This window comes from Saimiri boliviensis, chromosome 10 (assembly GCF_048565385.1).
Source record: "Saimiri boliviensis isolate mSaiBol1 chromosome 10, mSaiBol1.pri, whole genome shotgun sequence".
Lineage (NCBI taxonomy): Eukaryota > Metazoa > Chordata > Mammalia > Primates > Cebidae > Saimiri > Saimiri boliviensis.
In genome coordinates, this window is record NC_133458.1 from 67,584,035 (window position 1) to 67,605,733 (window position 21,699).

Consider the following 21,699-nt stretch of genomic DNA (forward strand, 5'->3'; position numbering starts at 1 on the left):
CCCCTCCTAACTCCATCATCTCACACACTAACACTCACCTTCTCTTCCCTCCTCCTTAAGGCAATGTAATGAAGATAAACAAGCATTTTACAGACAGGTAATCTCATGATAACAGATCCCTGTTATTTACACCAGCAAAGCCATTTCCCTGGTGTTGGAACTTGCCTTAGCCCACCAGGATTGGGTGGGGTTCTGCCAGTCGGTGATCTGTAAAGGTGCAGGGTGCATTAGTGCTCTGAGAACAGCTGTCCACATTTGCTGGGGATCAGATTACAGGATCTCATTAACTCACTCTTCTTGCATGCTTCAAACCTTTTGTAAGGACCAATACCTATTGTTTCAACTTGCCTCATATCAAGAGGGCTAAAGACTGAGGGTTTTGTTTTACTTATTTCTGTTCACTGTCATTTTAAAGTGTATGCTAAGGAAAAGTAATAACAATACCATTTATTGTAAATTTTGCTATAAAATATAATTTTTTTTAATGTTTGTGAGTAACTATTTCTTGTTTGAAACTTCCTAGTTATTTAGTGAAGAATGATACAGTTTAAATTTTGGTTAATTTGCAATAGGCTATGAAATATGGAAAAATTAATACAACTCCTAGGAAGTTTTTGTTATTTCATGTTGCTTTATTTTTTAAGTTTGATTTGGTAACTTAAGATAAAAAAAAAAAAAAAAAAAACTTAAAAAGGAAAGGGGCCTGAGCTATTAAAGACATGTATGTTTACTTGGGGTTCACTCAGCACAGTGGGCTTAGCTCACAGAGTGGGTTAGCATTTCAATTTTTCAAAGAATCAATTGCAAGATCCTTCTGTAAGGGTCTGCTGTGGGTGGCCAAGTGAAGAGATACTGGAGAATGTTCCAAGAATGACGGGGGGAATATGTGTGTCTAGATCTTAGGAAGAGAAAACATGGAAGGATCTAGGAATTAGAAGAATCCAATGTAAGGAAGAATAAAGTACAGAGGGAAGAGTGACGGTAGAAGAGGGGCAAAATAGGTAGAAGCTTGATTATGCATTGCTTTGCAGAGTGTGTTAAGGATATTGCTCTTTAACCCAAAAGCAAAGGAAGAGCCTTCAAAGGGCTTTAACTATGCATGCAAGTAGAAAGGCAGGAATGTAGTCAGATTTGTTATTTGAAAAGACAGATACACTGGATGTGGAGGCTTGTAAAGGTGAAGTTGGATCAACTCTATTGCACTGATCCCTGGTGAGAAATCACAGTATATTTGATTCAGATATTGGCTCTGTAGACAAAAGAGAATAAAATGGAAAGAATTTGGGACACATTTAAGATATTAAAAAATCTATACTAGTGATTAATGAATTGGGCATGTAGTGCAAGGGAGGAGGAAAGATCAAGGATTATTCATATATCTCTTCAGCAACTGAGTATATGGTAATACCATTTACCGAGAATGATCACATGAGAGAAAACTACATGTGAAAGAAAAGATTATGAATTCAGGCTTACACATATTTAGAGGTCCTTATGTAGCCGAGACAAGGTGTTGCAGAATGAATAGGTCTAGAGCTGAGAGGAGACGTCTATCAACAACATTGATAATTCAGGTTATGGTCAATGGATGATATGGCCTGGCAAGAGAGTACAAAGGAAGAAGAGGGGTCTTGCAACCTAGCACCGACAAACTAATATTTAGTGGTGGGAGGAAAACTGGCAGAGACTGAATAAGAGCAGCCAGAGAGGTAGAAGGAAAACAAGAATGGGAAATGAAAGGGAGAGGAAACCAAGAGAAGAGTCTTTCAAGACGGAGGGAGTGATCAAAGCCGAGGGGGCAGGGGTGAACACTCTGAGCATCAAAATGGGCAAGAATTGGAAATTCTTTGCTGGATTTGAAAACATCGTGGTCACAGGTAACTCTAGAAAGAATCATTTGGTTGGAGTGAAGGAATGAAGTCCAAAGTGAAATCAGTCTTTAGAGGAGTTAGTGAAATGTGAGGAAACAGACAAAGTGAATATAGAGTTGGATAAATTGTATTGCGAAGATAAAAAAGAGGCTTATAGATGAAAGAGAAGCAACATTAAATGGTACTTCTTTCCTTACTAAACAAGAGAGACTAAAGGATATTTAAAATTGGTGAGAATGATCCAGCTGAGAGGAACAGATTGAATAAAGAGGAAAGAAAGAGTTCATTGCCTAGATTAATGAAGGATTCTGCTGCTGGTATCATCCTGTGTTAACTGCAGGCTCAGACACCCCACATCACCCCACACAACACACATACATGCTTTTCTCCCTGGCTATTATAAGACACCACAGAAAAATGGTCCCCTCCTTTGCTTTTGGGTTAAAGAGTGGTATTCTTAACACACTCTAGAAAGCAAAGAGGTTTACTCAATCTGTCTTTCTCTTTTTATTCAATCTGTCCTTCTCAGCTAGAACAAACTTTGGTCTCTTGCTCTCTGAAAGCAGTCCATTCCAGCCCTCCAAATTTGTGTCACATTTATCCCAAGATCACAGTCACAACAAATGCCTAACCATGGATCTTGAGTGCCTTACTCTAGATAATAATCCACAGGTTCTTCACTTGACCAGGATGGGAAAAAGTGACAGAAATAAATACTAAACTCACAAAAGATCAGTACTATCTGATAGCCAGAAATATTTTAGTCATAGGAAGGGCTGATGACCAATCTCTTATTCCATCTTAAAGAACTCCCACCTTCAAGGACAACCTACAATTGTAAGCCAGATGTATACTCTTGATATTTCATCCCATTTCAGGGCCCTCCCTGTGTTTGCTTCGTGGTCTATCAGGCTTTTCTCTGGCTAGTTTTCCATTAAATTCAATATGGCTGTCACCTCCCACGAAAGTCGAGGTCCATCTGTTTTGTTTCTTTCTGGATCTCTTAACCTTCTAACTTACTTCTTTGGAGAAAATTTTGAAAGCTGAAAGTAGTAGATAAAGATTTGTTTGCAGGAAACAAGCTGTCAGCACAGATGTATGGTATAATTTCTACCAAAAGTTCAATATTACTTTAATAGGTATTCGAGGGACAAGCTATAAATATAATGTTCAGTCTAAATGGGGTCATAAAACAATACAGTATTTTCAAGCTTTTTATGCAAACATTGGTTTGAGGTAGTTTTACATTCTATGGTTTCTGATTCTCAGGTGATTACTATTGTGGTTTCATAATAAAATGAAGAAAGGAAGGAAGACAGGGTGGGCAACTGGAAGACAGGGAGAAAAAAGAGAAAAGATCCGATGGTTTTACAACCAGGTGACATTTCACCCACTTGCAGTGACTCCATCCTGCCACCTGATGAAGAACGTTCCTGCGTTTCCTTGGCCTACTGCCATGACTGTAAGTCTCCTGAGGCCTCCCCAGCAATGCAGAACTGTGAGTTGATTAAACCTCTTTACTTTATAAATTACCCAGTCTTCGGTAGTTCTTTACTACAGCATGAGGATGGACTAATGCAGGAAGGAAGGAAGGAAGGAAGGACGGAAGGAAGGAAAGAAGGAAGGAAGGGAGAGATCTTGTTTCAGATTTTTTCCCTAAGTTAAGAAACACATGGATATTTTGTTCAGAAGTTCAGAATCTTGAGATATTTCTTTTGGTTCCATCTCTACCCATCTCATGATAAGAGACAGTGATAAGATCCTGGGCTTTAAAGACAGACAGATATGAGCTCAAATACCAGTTCCATTGTTGGCTATCTGTAAGATCCTGGGCAATTTTCAAACTCTTTGAATCTCTGTTTCTTCATCCATAAAATGCTTAATAATGTAAACCTTGCTGGGTCATTGTAAGGATTACATAGAATCATATTTGCAAAGTTAATTATGAGTCAATAATTGAAGCCATTGATGCAAAATGGACTGAGACCCAACATACACATACTGATCTATCTCCTTAATGAGAGAAAAATCTAATTGGAATTAAAGCCGTCTGTTGCAGTTGGAGCCTTTCATACTAAATGGACTCATTGATACTCAAGTTGTGACTCTCATAATGAAGGGGAACAAATGCTTCATAACCTGATGATGTCAGTGTTATTATTTCCCATGAAATATGCTTTATCCTTATAAGACTAGACTATGAGGTCTTCAGGATGGGTCAGGAGGGGGTGTGTGTGATGAATGTGTAATGAATGCTTGATTTGATGAATACACTTGCTTCTTTAAGGGTGCGAGGAAATTGGCCACAAGGCTTGCTGATGAGGAAATGAATCAAGGCATTTTTCTACCTCTTCAACTCATAAATCCAGATCACTCTTTCCCCCTTTGGGGTCTGCAAAGCCTGAGAAGCTTGAGTTCATGACATCAGAAATAAAATAGGGTAGAAAACCCCAGTGAGGAGTAAGAGAGATTCCTGAACGGTGAGTTTGGGCACTGTATTGGGAAGCTGGGGAGGGGGTCTAGAAGAAGGATGTATTAGATGAGAAGAGAGGCAGTTGAGGAGAGTAAAAGAGGGGTGGTAAAATGAATAATCCTTCCTTCTGAAGATCTAACTCTGTAAGCTGCCCCCATGCCTTTCCATGGTGGAGGAAGACAAAAAATCTCATGTATTGCTCAGTGAGACCCTCCTTTTCTAAAAGGAATATTTGTACCTTATTTGAATTCTGGTATCTATGTTCGCTCAGGGGAAGACTTGCAAGGCAGGAGTACTTGGGAAAGAAAAGGCTGTGATTTATCACTTACCCCCTGAAGTCAGTTCTCTTGCCATCCTACTGACCACTCATCCTCACACATTCTTGGTCACCACAGGAGGACCATAAGCCAGCTGTGCTGAGAGTACTCCACCAAGCAAGATGAAATTCCCAGATTTCTTTTCACAACTCCCTGGGAGACAGAAAAAGATAGGGCATTAGTTCAAGGTTACCTAGCTTGAGAGTTTCTTCTTGATGTGCCTTGTGAACCTTTCTGCCAACAAAGCCTAACATTTCAACTATGCTGTTTGGCATGACCATCATCCCCCGTTGACTTTCACTGCCCATTCTCAGCCTGCCTTCTGTAATCTCAAACCTTTCCAAGTTTTATCATTTCCACACAAGACTGATTCTGTCTTCATATATCATTAGCTAGTTATCTGATCTGCATTCAGTTCAACTAAATTCACTTCATCTAAACACACACGTACCTAATACATATGACTCCCCCCGATCCTTCTTTCCACTGGGGAAGAGATTTGAGTATTAGTAATAATTCATGGTGTGCGTGTATGTGTGTGTGTGTGTGTGTGTGTATTTATCTTGGTATACACATCATATTGGTATAAACAGAGACCAGTAGTGGGAAGTAGACTGCATCAGTGGGTACTGAGAGAGAAATTACGTGGGTGAAAGAGGGGAAGAGACTTTTAGGCAGTTGATATGTTGATGTAGAGACTTTGGAATGATGAATGGGTGAAAATACATTTTTTAAAATAAATTTCTTATTTTACTTTAGGTTCTGGGGTACATGTGCAGATCATGCAGGATTGTTGCCTAGGTACCTACGTGGCAATGTGGTTTGCTGCCTCCATCCCCCTGTCACCTATATCTGGCATTTCTCCCCATGTTGTCCATCCCCAACTTCCCTACCCCCCGCTACCCCTCACCTAATCCCCCCCAAAAGACCCCACTGTGTGATGCTCCCCTCCCTGTGTCCATATGTTCTCATTGTTCAACACCTGCCTATGAGTGAGAACATGTGGTGTTTGATTTTCTGTTGTTATGTCAGTTTGCTAAGAATGGTTTCCAGATTCATCTATGACCCTAGAAAGGACACAAACTCATCATTTTTTATGGCTGCATAGTATTCCATGGTGTATATGTGCCACATTTCCCTTGTCCAGTCTATCATCAATGGGCATTTAGGTTGATTCCAGGTCTTTGCAAATATGTCAAGGAAGATCTATCACTGTCATTGGTCTTATCCTAGAGTTAGCAAAAATTGCAAGGGGGTTACTAGGTAAGCATTTACATGTTTAGCACTTCTAAAGTAAATCTTCTAGACTGTTATCTTCATAATCCCCTGAAATTTTAGATTCAGGCTTTAGGTATAATTCACATGCCATAAATTTCCCACCTTTAAAATTTGCAATCCAGTGGTTTTCCATATATTTACAAGGTTGTGAAATCATCACCACTATCTAATCCCAGAACAGTTCATCACCTCAAAAAGAAACTGTACTCATTAGCAGTTACTCCCCATTTTCCATCTCCCTCAGCACCTGAGAACCACTCATCTACTTTGTTCCTATGAAGTTGCCTATTCTGAACATCTCATATAAGTGAAATCATACAGTATGTGGCCCTTTGTAAAAGACAACATGTTTTAAAGCAAAATTAGTAACACTGTAAAGTGGAGTATATAACAGATATAAAAGTAAAAGGAATAACAATAATGCCATAAATATTTAGAGTGAGGAGGGGAGGGTGATAGGCAGAATATGATGTCCACATTCTAATCTCTGGGACCTGTGAATATGCTACATTTACGACAAAAGGGAATATCAGATTGCAGATGGAATTAGGGCTTTGTGAATCAGCTGACTTTGAAACAGGAAGATTATACTGGATGGGCTCAATCTAATGATATGAGGACTTATAAGTGGAAGAGTAAAGCAGAAGAATGGGTCAGAGATGTGTTGTGAAAAGAACTTAACTCAGCAGTGGTTGCTGGCTTTGAATATGGATGAAGGTGGCCATAATTCAAGAAATGTAGTGGCCTTTAGAAACTGAGAATGGTCCTCAGTTTACAATCAGCAAGAAAATGAGAGTTTTGGTCTCAAAATCTCAAGTAACTGAATTCTGCCAACAACCTGAATGAGTGGGAAATAGATTCTCCCTGGAGCCTCCAGAAAGGAACACAGGTCTGCCAATACTTCAGTTTTAGCCTAGTGAGATCTATCAGAATTCCGGCCTACAGAATTGTAAGACAATACATTTGTATTGTTTTTAGCCTCTAAATTTATAGTAAATTATTATGACAGCAATAGAAAACTAATACATCAGGTACATGGAATTATATACAGCAACAGAAAACTGATATATCAGGTACTGTTAAAACAGTAACAGTATGTTACTTGTAATATTATTTTATAAGATTATAACTTGTAAAGTAAGAACTATAAAGTTTCAGATGTGAAGTAAGAAGTATAAAATGGACTATTACTGTATATAAATGTGCTTTGATAAGTTAAGGGTGTATTTTGTTAGTTCTAGAGCAACTATGTAAAAACAGAATAATAAAAAGATGTTTAGTCAAGACACAAATAGAGGTAAGATGGAGCACTAAAAATATTTGATTAACCCAAGAGAAGGCAAGAAATGAACCACAGAAGAATAAATTAAAAAAAAAACAAACCCAAGAGACAAATGGAGAACCAACAACAAAAGGGTGGACTTAAACTCAATCACATAAAAATTACATTAAATGTAAATGGACTGAACCATTAATTAAAAGGAAGAGATTATTGGCCTGGATAAAAACAGCAAGACCAAACAAGATGCAGCCTATAAGAAATGCACCTAGATATATAAAAATGTTTAAGTAAAAAAATGATAAAATGTGTATTATGCAAATAGAAAGCATAAGGAAATTCATATGAAAATATTAATTTCAGACTTCAAGAGAAAAGGTAGTAGAGTACTGTAAGAGATAAAGAAGAACATTTTATTGATATGACTTCACCATACCCCTAAATATTCTTCTGCTGAATGACAGCTTCAAAATTTATAAACAAAAATAGACAGAATCAAGGGAGCAACATAGGCACATTTACGATCATAATTAGGGATTGCAGCACAAATCTCTTGGTAACTGAAGAGAAAAATAGGCAAAAAAAAAAAAAAAGATGTGAAAGGCCTGAACAAACTGTTAAGCAAATTTACCTAATTAACTTTTATAGAACAGTATACCCAATAACTGAAAAAATATATTCTTTTCTAGTTCACATGAAACATTCACCAAGATATACTGTGCCATAAAATAAATCTCAATACATTTCAACAAAGCATATTTTCTGACTAGACAGAAGTTACATTAATAATCAAAAATAAGTTATCACAAAAATGGAAATAAAATTACACACTGATCAGTATTCCAAGGGCTAAAGAAGTAATGGAAAGGGAAATTAGAAAGTAGAAGTGAAAGATAGTGAAAACACAAAATATCAAAATCTGTGAGATATTTAAAGCAGTGCTGAGAAGAATGTATTGCTTTTGTGATTATTCTAAAAAATAAACTTAAAAAAATCTATTTAAAGTTTTAAAAACTAGAAAAGGGACAGCAAAGTAAGAGGAAGGACATAATAATGACAAGGGCAAAAAGAAGGAAATAAACAGACTCTACGTCAGAGAGAGAGGGAACATAGATTTTCAATATCAGAAATGAAAGAGAAGTATACCACAGATGCTAATGAAAACTAATAGGAAAACATCACCAACATAAAATAATGAAATACCTTGAAAAACACATCTCACCCAATCTGACTCAAAAAATAAAAAATTGAAATAGTCCTATCTCTATCAAGAAATTAAGTTGATAATTAAAATTATAAGCATATATGAAAGTTAACCATTAAAAACCTTGCAACTAATTTATTTTTCAACATTGGTACTTTAATAATACAAATTCTATCAATAACATCAATTTTACATCAACTCTTTCAGAATTCCAATAAGAACACCAAATATTGCTCAATATTGTTAGCCATTCCTCTAAGTGCAAATTACAACCAAAATCATACCAGTTCATACCCATTATAATAGCTAAAATTAAAAAGATTGACAATTCTAAGTGTTGGTAACAATGTATAGCAAGTGGAAGTCTCCTAGATTCTGTTAGGAGTGTGTACAACCATTTTTGAAAATAGTGTGACAATTTTTTATATACCATTATAGGTCACTTAACAATAGGAATACATTCTGAGAAGTATGTCATTAATTGATTCCCTCATTGTGAGAACATCATAGAGTTCTCACAACATATGTATGTATATACACAAACCTAGATAGTATAACCTACTGCATACCTAGGCTAAATGGTATGTATAAACACATCTAAACATAGAAAAGATACAGTAAAACTGTTTTAAAGATGGTGCACCTGTATAGGGCACTCACCATAAATGGAGCTTGCAGGAATGGCAGTTGCTCTGGGTGAGTTAGTGAGTGACTGGTGAGTGAATGTTAAGGCCTAGGACTTCACTGTACACTACAGAGACTTTATAAATACTATATACTTAGCCTACATTAAATTTATTTTTAAAAAATTTCAGGCCCAATATGGTGGCTCATGCCTGTCATCCCAGCATTTTGGGAGGCCAAAGCAGGAGGGTTGTTTGAGGCCAGAAGTTTGAGACCAGCCTGGAACACATAATGAGACCTCATGTCTACTAAAAATAAAAGAATTAGACAGGTGTGGTTGACGCTTGCTTGTAATGCCAGATACGGGAGGGACTGAGGTGAAAGAATCCTGTAAGTCCAGGAGTTTGAGCCTGCAGTGAGCTATGACATTGCACTCCAGCCTGGATGACAGAGCAAGACCCTGTATCAAAAAAACAAAGAACTTCTTTCTTCAATAATATATTAACTTTAGCTCACTGTAACATCTTTATAAACTTTTTAATTTTTTTAACTTTTAGACTCTTTTGCAATAACACTTAGCTTAAAATACAAACACATTGTACAGCTGTACAAAAATATTTTCTTTATATCCTTATTATATTTTTCAGATGTTTCTTTTTTACTTTTAAAACTTTGTGGTTAAAAACCAAGACACAAACAGACATATTAGCCTAGGCCTACACAGGGTCGGGATCATCAAGACATCACGAGGCAATAGGAAATTTTCAGCTCCTATGTAATCTTATGGGACCACCATCCTATACGCAATTCATTATTGACCAAAATATCACGGTGTGGCCTATGAATGTGCTTCAATATAAATTTCCCATGTAACTGAGTAACTCTACTATTCACCATTTACCCAGGAAAGAAAACGCTTTGTCAAAGTATTAGATGAAGAGTCATTTTCTATGAAGAATAAGTATTCAATAACCAGTTCCAGTTTTTCCCCACTGTTATCCTGGATTAGATGGATATAAAAGATACATTATCTGCTTAGGGAATCACCTTCTAAGATTAAAAAAAATCAAAATATACTTGAATTTCAAAAATTTTAAATTGTACTTGTACAATTTTTCATTTTTACATAATAGAGCTACCTAGTTAGGGAGCTGTTTCTTTCTTGACGACCTATCCAAGAGACAGTTTTCTTTAATTTCTAGACTCATGAAATGATTGACAGTGCTATAGAAGAACCTTCTGTGTTAGTTCTCAGTGAATCACCAGGAAGACTCATGAGTTTCTTTTAACATTTCAAAGTTACTCAAAAGTGCAATCCAATTTGGTAACTGAAAGAGTGATTACTCTCTTTGTGAATTATATAACTGTTCTGTTTCTCTTATTCTTTGATTATTTTATCCCCACTTGTCTATTTCTCCATTGGAAAAGAGGCTTGGACACTAGAGGGAAATCAGGCCATAATTAAGCAAATCTGTTTACTTAGCAAATGGCTCAATTTGTGGGGAGAAATGAACACTGTAGTTTAAATAATGGTTTTAGAATTATCTTAAAAATTTTTATGACAAGCTTGATATCTTGACACTATTGATATGGGGTGTGTGTATATTGGGGTGGGGGAGGGAAGAGAGATGGTTATGATGAACAGTAGACTCAACAGTTCAAACCTAAAACATAAAATTAGTTCTATTTTTAAAAAGTTACTTGTCAAAGTAGACTTTTTTTCTCCTGTTTAGCATGCTACCTCTTAGTCATGGAGTAGCTAAGAGCACAGCCAATGTCATTCTTTAAAAAAATTATCCCAGTGGGGGCAATACTGGTCTTGGGAAGGAAAACCCTACACTTGGTGAAATAATATATGGTCTAACAAATTCACAATTGAGTGACTTTTCTTGCAGCTGTGGTTCAAATTATAGGCATTTCAGATGTTTAATGGTGACTTTAATTTACTGTGAGGAAGTGTATGATGAGCATCTGGAAGGACATGATTTTACTTTAATCATTTTGATTTAGGTGACAGTAATTGCAAGTATCATCATGGTCTATAGAGAAAACACTGGTTTTACTGTTACCTGCCAGGACTTGTTTCCATCCCTCACCAGGGCATTTTTTTCTTGGACCAAGAGGAGCTAAATCATCATTCTGAAATTTCCTTTGCTACTTAAGTGCCTGGCATAATCATGGATTTATAATAATGGAACAAATTGATGAATTTACTTAGCCAAATGACTACAGTTTAAAAGATTAGGAATAATGGTGTTTAAGTTAACTGGGAAAAGCAGTGTTAATCTGCCCCAGAAACTTTATAGCTAAGTAGGTGCAGCAATTTGAAAGACCTCGAAGTAACATAAACTGCTTCTGTCTCTGACTATGCAGGTAGTTTTAGGAAAAGCTTTGCTAAGTGCTTAGCCACGAAGGCATTAAGTATGGAATGGGGCAAAAGCCTTTCTCTTAGCTCTTCAGTCACTCTATTTCTTGTTTTAATAAATACAAAAAAGAGACTTAAAGTCAAGGACAAAATATCTCAGCTTACTAGAAGGTTTTTCAACCCAGAGGGACTATTCAGATTTTACGAATAAACATACTTCAATATGGAGACATCATTAAGCATATGTGGCACATGACAGATATCAATAGCATTTATTGAATCTATGAAAATACCACCAATCAAAACTTTATTAGAAGTTAGTTGTTGAACAGCTACTAGATTGTAAAATTATCTTACAAATAGGAGAATCGTGGTTAAAAAAACATGTGGAATCCCCTAAAGACTACTTGCCATTGAAAACATCAATTCTGTTCCTGACTTGGCTAATATCGTTCTTCTAGAATCTCTGCCTCTTCTATTTTTTTTTTTATTGTAATATGGGAGCCACAGTATATTTTCTTTCTACATCACTAAGTTGTGGTGAAGATCACCTGAGCAAATAGCAATGTCTCAGGAATTGAAGAGTTGAAAGATAACAGTGTTTTCTATACTATTCAATTTATGTTTTCCTAGGTACTCCTTCTTCTCTTCTTCCTCTTCCACATAAATACTGCTGATAGGGGCAGGAGGCAGACAAACCCCTAGGCAGATGAGGCAGGATTCTGGTGAAACCTCACCTTCAAATCAAGGACACTTTAAAGCCTGAAAGCCAAGCTACAAGTCTTGATAAAGCCATGGACCAGATTCAGAACCTCTTTTCCTGTTTGGCACACTTTCCTCTGATAGATCCCCAACCTTCTCCTATTTTACATATACCTACCCTTCCCTAATTGGGTTTTTACACTGTCATGCCCATCTTTCAATGGTGCCTTTGTTTTAGACTTTTTTGCATACTCACAAACCAATCAGCATGAACACTTCCATTCTAAGATCCTAAAAACCCCAAATTCAGCCACACTTTGGGACTGCCCGCCATTAGGTGAGAAGAGACCACGTGACTTCCGAAAGTGGGCTGCCCTCTGGGGTCCCCTCTCTGCTGAGATCTGTTGCTCAGTAAAACTTCAGTCACTTTCGGTTGTCAGTGTAACTTCATTATTCTTTGATGTGGAACAAGAACTGGGACCTGCCAAACGTGAGTACTGGAAAGGCTGTAACACTGTAGTCCTCCACCCTCTGCCAGAAGTGGCAAGCCACCTCACATGATGGGAAGCCGTAGTGGGGCTGGGCCAGCCCCAGAGCCGTAGGCCAGAACAGGAAAATAGGACCAAAAGAGCTGTTAGCACACTGTAACACCCTCCTGGGATTTCAGGGTTGCTGGCATCTCTGTTCGGGTGCCACAGCATTCCCCTCGTCCAGACGCTGGCGCCCAAGGCGGAAGCAGGTTGTGGCTTGCCCAGCCCAGCTGCGTGCGAACTGAGCGCAGATCCCGTGCGGAGTGTGGGATCCCGGCAGGAGTGAAAGCCAAGCGCAGGCCACCAGGCTGAGTGGAGAAGCTACCTCCTGTGGTGAGCCCAGGGCTGAGCCAGGCACAGGCAGGGGCATCACCGCCCATGGAGGTCTGCGGCTGGTGAAGTGGTTCCGGGAAAAATCCTGGGCAACTGCTAAAGGTATTTGAGATCCAGGCATTATGTTTCTTTTGGACTTCATAAATAAGCCATGCTTTTGGTCCTGAGGTCACTCAGAGAGGTTGTACTCAATTATTCCAGGGTCTGTTAGGCCCAGTCCTGTTTAGCTACATTTGCTTTTTCTTGGGCTATTTGACTTGAAGCAATTTTTCTCCATATTAGTACCTCTTTTTAAGGAGACGTAACAGAAATTAAAGAACACCAACATCATATTTTCTTAGAGTTAAAAAAAAAAAAAAAAAAAAAAAAAGCATTACGGACCTCAGCACAGACCATCCTGTTACCTAAGCATAAGGTCACACAGAAAAGTTCCTTGCTCATGAGAGATCACATCTGCATATAGCAAAGCTGAGTATTTCCCAGCTCCCTATCCAGTTATCTTTTCATGACCCCAGTCTAACTAATTTGACTGGTGAAGATGCTTTTTGCATGGAGGGGCTGAAGTCCTTAAAATAGGGATAATTATTTTGCCCTGTCCTTTCTGTCTTCTTTGCCTGGGCATTTGATAGGTGACTTTGAATGTGGAGTCTTAGAAAGTGTAGTGAAGATATTTAAAGCTGTCAACTCTTTGCAGTTCCTACTTTTGTCCTTCAGTTCATTATTCGGAATCCATAAAACACAGATTCTATGAAGAGAAACTCTTAATGCTGGATGCTTTTAGTGGTTAGGTTACTTTTTTTTTTTTTTTTTTTTTAATTAGCAACTTCAGGACTTTACCCAAATTATACCCTGGACTTATAATGGGATATGTACTTAAGGGGATTTATGTTATGGAAATTTGAACTAAATACTCCCCAGGTAAAGGTATCATGATGGAGGTCTCCCAGCATAATTTTTCTTTATCCAATTAGTCTACCAATCCTGCTAATCTTATTCACCTTGCCACTGTCTGGCTTAGGAAAAGCATGTGATCTGATTGTAACCGATGATCCATGAAGGAAGGTCTGCTAGGTGGGGTTGGAGATTATGGGATAGATTTCCTTGCTCCTAAAAAATTAACAAGGAAGACATGGTCCCTTTTCTTTCTCTAGACACAGTTGTGTCTGGATAAGATGCCCAGAACTGCTGCAGCCATCCTGATGTCTGCCTGAGAATGAATTCGACAAGTAAGCATTGCAAAGCCAAAGTGGGTGTCAGAAAGGTAGAGACAGAGCCCTGAGATACTGTGTCTTAATAATTATTTTAGCCTGTTTAATAGAGGTTTTCTGTTAACTGCAGCTGAAGTCATCCTAATTGAAAATGTGGGTGGAAGAAACTCTAACTTTATTGTTGATAATCCACCCTCATACCCTCATCTCTGCAAATGCTTTGAAAAAAATACAGTTTCCTGATACATGGCCATTCTCTGTTAGTTTCTCTTTAAGGAAATGTGGCTCTCAGAGCATAGAAATAAAAATTATTTATAAAGACTCTTCCTGGATAATCTACTCTGCTTCAGGTGGGTTGGATAAAGGATAGAATTAATTCAGGTATTAGAGAGAAAAGTGAATCAACGAGTCTATTGTCTATTTGTGCCAGTATAATAGCTAAAACTTAACTGAGTCGATAAATTATTTGTATTTTTTCATGAGAACGATTGTTCATGCTTGATTATTAGTTTCTAAAGGAAGTATTCTTAATTCCAAGTCGAATAGCTCTGATGTCGTTAGTTTCTAGTGCAGAGAAATGTGCTTGATGAATTTGTGTTGACTTTTTTTTCCTAGCCAATACGAAGGTTGCCAGCCTCTGCCAAAATCAGCACTAAAACTATTTTTCATGAGTAATAACAATAATATTCTTTCTTAAATAGCACCTTTAATCCAAGAATCTTAAGCCTATATAAACATTCCCTCAATAATACACTCAAAATCTCAGTATTTGGTTGATGGGGAAATTCACCTAGGTGCAAGAACACGGAAATAAAAATAGAGCCTAGAAAGTTGACTCATAATAGTCTTTCAGTCTATTGTCCCCACCTAACTATTCAAGAAAAATAAAAAGAACAGCAGCTTCAGCAGGATAAACAACTAAGCTTTTCCAGCCCCACTGATGATTCATTATTTCTATTTTCCTGCTGTTTAAAATTATTTTTCATTTTTATTACATTTTATTTTTGAAAGTGAGAGATCTAAATGCCAAAGGGTAAGGAAATTGAGCTGGTTAGAACTGTCTAAATATCTTGCATCTGTAAAAAATGACTTGAAATATTTGAGGAGTGAGGTTTCTTTAGATATTTACAGAGCTTCCTGTTGGGCTAAAATATTGTCAAAACAATTTTTCTCTTTGTTCATAAGCAATTCTCTTTATAAATTGAAAAGGAAGAGAAAATTCAATCAAATTTTGGAAGAAAAATAATGATTCATTAACTTTCCAATACTCTGAAGACCACCAAATCATAAGGAAAGCTTTGAACTTCACTCTTTGGGGCTTAGAATAAGCAGAAGCTAGGTAGAAGTTGATCTTTGACTAACAATGTAAGTTTTAAGAAAATTCAGTGACTGGGCACAATGGTTCATGCCTGTAATCCCAGCAGTTTGGAAGGTTGAGGTGGGTGGATTGCTTGAGTTCAGGAGTTGGAGACCAGTCTGGATAATAAAGTGAAACCCCGTTTCTACTAAAAATATATAAATCAGCTGGGCATGGTAGTGCACGTCTGTAGTCCCAGGTGCTTGGGAGGCTGAGGTAAAAGGATTGCTTGAGCCTGGAAGGTCAAGACTGCAGTGAACTGTGATGGTGCCATTGCACTCCAGCCTGGGTAACAGAATCAGACCCTCTGATAATGGTGTGGCTGTGTCCACACCCAAATCTCACATTGAATAGTAATAATCTCCACCTGTTAAGGGCAGGGCCAGGTGGAGACAATTGAATCATGGGGGTATTTCCCCTATACTGTTCTCGTGGTAGTGAATAAGTCTCAGAAGATCTGACAGTTTTATAAAGGAGTTTCCCTGCAAAAGCTTTATTGCCTGCCCACCATGTAAGACTTGTCTTTGCTCCTCCTTTGTCTTCCACCATGATTGTGAGGCCTCCCCAGCCACACGGAACTGTGAGTCAATTCAACCTCTTTCCTTTATAAATTACCCAGTTTCAGGTATGTCTTTATTAGCAGTGTGAGAACAAACTAATATACCCTGTACCCAAAATTTTTAAAAAAGGAAAAAAAAGAAAATTCATAGTAAAACTAAGGTTTCATGATATTGTATTTGACAGATGACAAACTTTTTGAATATAACAAATGAAAATTAATAAGCTGATTATAAATTAATAATTTCCATTATTAAAGTAGACTCATTAGGGTCTTGACATGATCACATTTTGATAAATCCATTTTTGGTGATTGATGATTACTCTGCCTTAATTCCTAAAGACTTGGAAATAAAATATCCTCATAGAAACTAATAAGAATGCATTTTTAAAATTCTACTTATTCTGTTTTAGTACTCTTCCATTTAGGTCTGTGTTAGCCAGGGGTCTGAGTCAGTCTATGAAGCATCATGTGAACCTGGCCAGTCAGCTCTCAGAAGGTAGTGTCACACTGAAGACCTTACTAAAATATCCCCATCACATTTTCCTGCTTCTGAGTTCACAAAGACAGTACAGAGGAAAATGAGGGTTTTCCTTTACATTTTTAGCCTTCCATCAATAACTCTCAGTCATCCTTCTTAGGGACCTATACTGAAGCTGTGATTTCATAAATTGCATAAAAGGATTCATTAATGCAGAGGCTTAATATGAAAATCAAGATAACAAACAAAACAGTTCTAGATTTAGAAGGTGGTACCACTTACATTTCAGTGGAATGCCAAATCCTATGCTTTACTGGAGATATACTTTCTTTCTTTCTTTTTTATATTAGTCAAGATTTGTCCATCTGTTATTCTAGTTGTTAAGCTTGCTCTTATAGGTAATTTCTAATTTTCAAACAACTTTATTATTACACTGAATGCTCACAACTACCATATGAAATAACTTGGCTCCTGATTTCTTATCCATTGATCTTTCCTCTCCATCATTGTAACTTTCTTAAAATCTTGAAATACATGTGGATTATCTAACTCATTTATGTTAAAATATTGTCACTATCATCTTTATTTTTCTGTACTGTCTCTGTAAGAACTGAGTCACCATATAAATCCCCATTTCTAAAATATCACTTGAGTGTTGCTATAAATTATTCAATAGATTTATCTGGCTTCCCAAAGGCTGATGAGCTTCATTGTGGAAAGCATCTCTCAACTGCGTGCCATTATTGTTACCCTATTGGAACAAGTCTGCATGAAAAATCCCTTATAAAATCCTTATAATCAGAAATTGCAAACTACTCCATTCAGAAAGAGGGAGATAATAAAGTGTATCCACGCCATACCCAGATTTTTGAAATGGTTGAGCCAACTTTGTTACTCTACCATGCAAGAAATTCAAAGACCAACAAACCGAGGCCCTCTGTAAGTCTCTTCATAATTATGTCTCTCCTATCACAAAGTACTTTATCTGGCATCAAAATTACATTAATTCTCTATTCACATTGCTCTTGCAAGAAACAAATATTTCTTTGTGTCTGAATTTTCCACATGGTTGCCCTGATGAAACATATGCCATTGGAGGACAAATATATTGATGCAAATGAAAAAGAGCAAATTAGTTCCAGAACCTAGTTAGAGATAAAGGATGTCATCTCCTTATTTCCTGAAATACAGCTTATAGAAAATGTCACACTGGGCTTAATTTGTGGAGAAAAATCATGCTGCAACTTCATAACTGACAATTTTTCTAACTTGACATTTTGTTCATTCCAAAAATGTGGAAACAAATTGTGGGAAACTTCTTCCTACCACTTCTGGCAAATCCATTCAGTAACTCTTAATGTTATTATTGATGATGAGCGAGCCACCCAAGGTTTTAGAAATTCAATTCTAAAAAAATCTTTATAAGATTTTGGCACAAATGCTAAGAGCCAAATTTTGAAATTCCCTGGATCAGCAAAAATACTTTTCCTGGGAGGACTTGTAGTGCTTCCTTTCTGGTTAAGCTGCAATTCTACAAGTCTTCCTTGAAAATTTTGTTACTCCTGCCAGAAATTGGAGAATCAAAGGAAGAAACTGTAAACCCTTAAAAACAGTTATCTAGAATAATTAACAGTAAGTACACATTTCATTGAGTAATTACTTGCTGGAACACTTGATCTAATAGGAGAGACTTTTACAAAAGAATAACTATTTCATTCTCAATCAGCACACGTAAGCCACTCAGCTTCCACATTTCAGACTGAAGCTGAAGTAACTCTTTCCCAAATGCTTGATGAAAAGTGAAAAACGAAAACAAGTTTCAACAGTTATGCAGGGCATAATCTGAATGACTTCAGAAGATTTGTGTCTTATTATTTTCATTGAATTTACTTGTAACAGTATACAAGTTTAGACATAGACTTGGATATTTCCATGGTATCCAGAAGAAACAGTATACAGGCCCTGAAATTCTGATATGACATTTTTTCTCTGAAAATAGCACACACCTCTTCCATCACCATGCAGCCCAGTTCCTGATGTATATAGGGCAATTCATAAATAATGAATGGATGAATAAATAGGAATAGAATGTTTGCTGTTTGGTAAATTGTGCCTTCCTTCTCTGGGGAGACATAACCATTCATTTTCATACAGAGTGCCCTTGAAAAAATAATTTGAGCTTGATGCTAATGGTCAAATGAGAGTTAGGAGAAGTGGAGGGAAGGATGCAAACAGTGCTAGCCAGACCTTAACTAAACTGGTAGTCATTTCCTATTCCTACTTTGGAGTATGTCTCCACATTAGCTCTCTTTAAGGAAAAATAACAGGAAATTCGTACTTTAACTCCTGTTTAGAAAAATAAAACTAAAATGAACCAAAAGAAACAACAACAACAGCAAAACAATTCCAGACCTTAACCCTTTCTGGAATTTGAAAGTGGTCTTGAAATACTTTGGTTCTCAGCATTTTGAAGATGCACAGAAGCACACTATATCTTGGCTTAGAATGGCTTTTGCAGGTTTGTAGAAGGTTGTTACATATCCAGCAGATAAACGTCTCTCTTTGGTAATATTTGCCCAGCCCACCTGATCTCTCCCATGTGCAGAATTCCCATTGGTTTCAAAGGGATTTTGACTAGAAGTAAGATGTGAAATCCCAGATCCCACCAAACACTTAGAAGAAGGGAATACATTTTTCTTCTACGTTGACTTCCTAGTTACAAATATTTTCTAATTTGTTAGAATCACTTAAAAGGTAAATTATATATTGTTAAAATAAGAAAATGGAAGAATCTAATGGATCTTAAGTGTCATAATTCAAGCACATAGGAATGAGTCTTCTGATCCAAATTAGGTTTGTGGCTGGTCAAGCAACAACAAAGAAGGAGGAGTAAAATATAAATAATTCCATATAATAAAAAGGGATAGATTACTGTATGACCAAAGTTACTAATTACAAGAGAATATGTGACTGACAACAATGGTTTTGCTTTATAGACAGAACTGGGTATGAAGCTTATGTCACTGCTAGTAGTAATTGAGGTTGGAAAGACTTAGAGGAGAGCTGCTAGGAGAGAAGGAGGAATTTACCAAATTTATTGAATACCTACTACAATCTACTGTAATCACTATATTAATAGTTCAAGAACAAATTATACAGAGATGTAATTATTTATAAATACAGTTCATCCTACGCTTTGTCTCATTTTAATTTAAAAAAAAAAAAACTTTTTTAAGGGGCTTCATTTGTTTGTTTGTTTTGTGTGTGTGACCTTAAGTGTTTAAGGAAATCTCTGTCAAATCACTAGCTAACCACTAAGTTAACAGAACAGAGATTTCTGAGACAACACATGACAAAGAATACAATCTTTACAGAAATACTTTACAAAATTCACTAAACAAATGACTATAACCCACAAGAAGCAGCAACAAGAAACCCTGGGAAAGCAGGAGAATCTGATTTCTAGAGTTACCACAGTATAATATTCAAAATGCCCTGTTTTTATTTTAAAAAACTATGAGGCATGCAAAGAAACAAGAAAGTATGGCCCATTCACAGGAACAAAAGAAATTAATAGAAACTATCCCTGAGGAAGCCCAGACATTGGACTTAATACACAAAACTTTTAAAGCAATTGTCTTAAATAATTCCCAAATAATTAAAGAAAGTCATGGACTAAGAACTAAGAAAAATTGAGAAAATTCTCAACAAACATAGAATATCAATAAGGAGATAGATCTTATAAAAAGGAACCAAATAGAAATTCTGTAGATGAAAAGTAAAATAACTGAAATAAAAAATTCACTAGAGGGGCTCCGCAGTAGATTTGAGCAAGCAAAAGAAAAGTCAGTAAACTTGAAAATAAGTTAATGGAAAATATTCAGTTGGTGAGCGGGGGAGGGGGGAAGTAACAAGGAAGAATGAACAGCACCTCAGATTTCCATGTGACACTATCAAGCTTACCAACATAAGTATAATGGCAAGAGTAAGGGAAGAAAAGAACAAAAAGAATATTTTTTAAAATAATGGCTAAAAATGTCCCAAATTTGATGAAAGACATTGATCTATACCTTCGAGTAGCTGAACAAACTCTAAATAGAATAAACTCAAAAAGTTTCACTCTCATATACATTATAATCAAACTGTTCAAATACAAAGAGTGTTTTTTAAAGCGTCAAGAGGGAAGCAATTTGTTATATACCAGGGATCCTCAATAAGATCAACAACTGGTATTTCACCAGAAACCATGGAGGTCAGAAGTCAGTGGCATGAGATATTTAAAGTGCTGAAAGAAAAAAGTACTATCAGCTAAGAGTGCCATATCTGGAAAACCTATCCCTCAAAAGTGAAGGATGTATTAGAGGATTTCCAGATAAAAGCTGAGGGAATTTATCATTCTGCTTATAGACCTGTCCTGCAAGAAATTCTAAAAGAAGTCCTTCAGGCTAAAATAAGGGCACTAAATAGTAACTTGAAACCCTACAAATATATGAAGAACACAAGTAAAAATAACTAAATATATAAATATAAAAGCCAGTACTAATGTAATTTTGGTTTGTAACTCCTTTTTCATATGAATTAAAATTAAAATGCATAAAACAATAATTATGAATCTATGTCCATAGATACATACACTATGTATAAAAATGTAATCTGTGATGATAACAAGACAAAGGATAAGGGACAGAAGCATATAGCAGAAGAGTTCTTTATCCTATTGAAGCTCAGTTGATATTACTTAAAACTATGTTGCTACACATATAAGACATAATTTTAATCCCTAGAGTAACCATTAAGAAAATACTTGCTTAAAGATAAAGAAAAGTAAAAGTAAAATCAAAACAGTACAGTAGAAAAAGAAACAACTAAACACAAACGTAGGCAGTCATAGAAGAATTGAGGAATAAAAAAGATATAAGACATGTAGAATACAAGTAGCAAAATGACAGAAGCAGATCCTTCCTTATCATCCATTATTTTAAATGTAAATGGATTAAACTCTCCAATTAAGAGATGGTGATTGGCTGAAGGAATTTTAAAAAACTGATCCAACTTGTACTGTCTACAAAATAAATTAGATTCAAAGGAACAAACAGGTTGAAAGTGAAAAGATGAAAG

At 36.5% G+C, this 21,699-nt stretch overlaps 1 protein-coding gene across 9 annotated transcripts in view; it reads right to left on the minus strand.

The window, feature by feature from the left end:
• Nucleotides 1-21,699, minus strand: part of MTERF1 (mitochondrial transcription termination factor 1) — a 491,946-nt gene that overhangs the window by 104,386 nt on the left and 365,861 nt on the right. For all 9 annotated transcript variants that reach the window (XR_012512108.1, XR_012512106.1, XR_012512107.1 and 6 more), the window contains one exon: nucleotides 4,674-4,814. The gene's annotated coding sequence lies outside the window, so the exon portion shown is untranslated. The remainder of the gene's footprint in view (nucleotides 1-4,673; nucleotides 4,815-21,699) is intronic.